This window comes from Echinops telfairi, unplaced genomic scaffold, assembly GCF_000313985.2.
Source record: "Echinops telfairi isolate 266 unplaced genomic scaffold, ASM31398v2 ScPeMD7_443;HRSCAF=831, whole genome shotgun sequence".
NCBI lineage: Eukaryota > Metazoa > Chordata > Mammalia > Afrosoricida > Tenrecidae > Echinops > Echinops telfairi.
The window spans coordinates 2,484,810-2,486,099 of NW_022104341.1; positions in this window are offsets into that span (position 1 = coordinate 2,484,810).

Genomic DNA, 1,290 nt, shown 5'->3' on the forward strand with positions numbered 1-1,290 from the left:
AAAAAGAATGAATTTTCCCACAAACGTTTTGAAGCCCCCTCCCATACACATGCACAGGGGAAGCGGCTAGCTCCCCCCAGATATGCTAGCCATGATTTTGCGAGGCTGTCACCACCGGAGGTGGCTTGCTTCTTTTATATCATGACGACTCAGGCTGGAGGCAGAAAGTTGGATGTGGCACAGAGTACTGGATGACAGAGGAAAACGCAGATCTAGAAGATTCTGGCCAGAGAGACTTGGCTCCTAAGCAAGTCCAGCCAGTGGTGCCTAGCAGGTGGGCTATTTCTGCAGCTTCAGGAAATGCACCCAGGTGGAGGGAGGTGAGCCTGGAGGGAACTCAGGAGCTGAGCACCCTGAGTCATGACTGCTGGACCTGGAACTAGGCATTAGAACGTGGAGAGTCCGTAGGCTGCTCGTGCGGCCACCAATGGCCCCTTTCTGGAGGCACGTTCTGGGCTGCAGCATTCCTCTGGTCACTCCGCTGCAAGTGAAGGTTTAACTCTGGAAGCCCGGGCAGTCCACACTCACTTTGTGGTGGTTCTAGATTGTCATCTAATGAGGTCAGCATTCGGCAAAAAGACTCATGTCACACAAAGACCAAGGTGGGATTGGTGCACACAGCTACCATGTTCTTTCACCAACGGGTGTGGATTAGACCATTACTATAAGGAGCCCTGGTGTTGTAATGGTTAAATGTTGGGCTGTGGTCAGCAAGGTCAGCAGTTCAAAACTACCAGCCGCTCTGTGGGAGAAAATGGAGGTCTCTACTCCTGTAAAGAGTTACAGTCTCCTTTTAACTATTTATAGGCTTTTCCATTTTTGTCAGTGGCTTGCTATTTTGTTTTTTGCTGTTACTGTTTTGTTGGTTTTGACTTCCTTTGTTGTTTTATTTGGCTTTGCCTGGTTTTTGCACTTAGCAATGTATCTGCATGTCTATCTAGATAAGATAGGCAGGATAAATCATTCAGAGATGAAAAGAACGGACCAATGATTCCGGGGGGGATACAGAAGAAGGAAGTGGGAGAAAGGAAGGGGGTCGGGGAAACCAACCCAGGGACAAGGGAACAACAAGCAAATTAAAATCAATGGAAAGGGCATAGGATGCCTAGTGAAGCTTAATCAAGGGCAAATATAACCGAGGAATTACTAAACCCAAATGAAGGCCGAACATGATGGTGGGACCAGAGCAAAGTAAAAAGGAAATAGAGGAAAGAACCAGGAGGCAAAGGGCATTTATAGAGGTCTAAATACAGGCACGTACATATGTAAATATATATATACATATAAAAC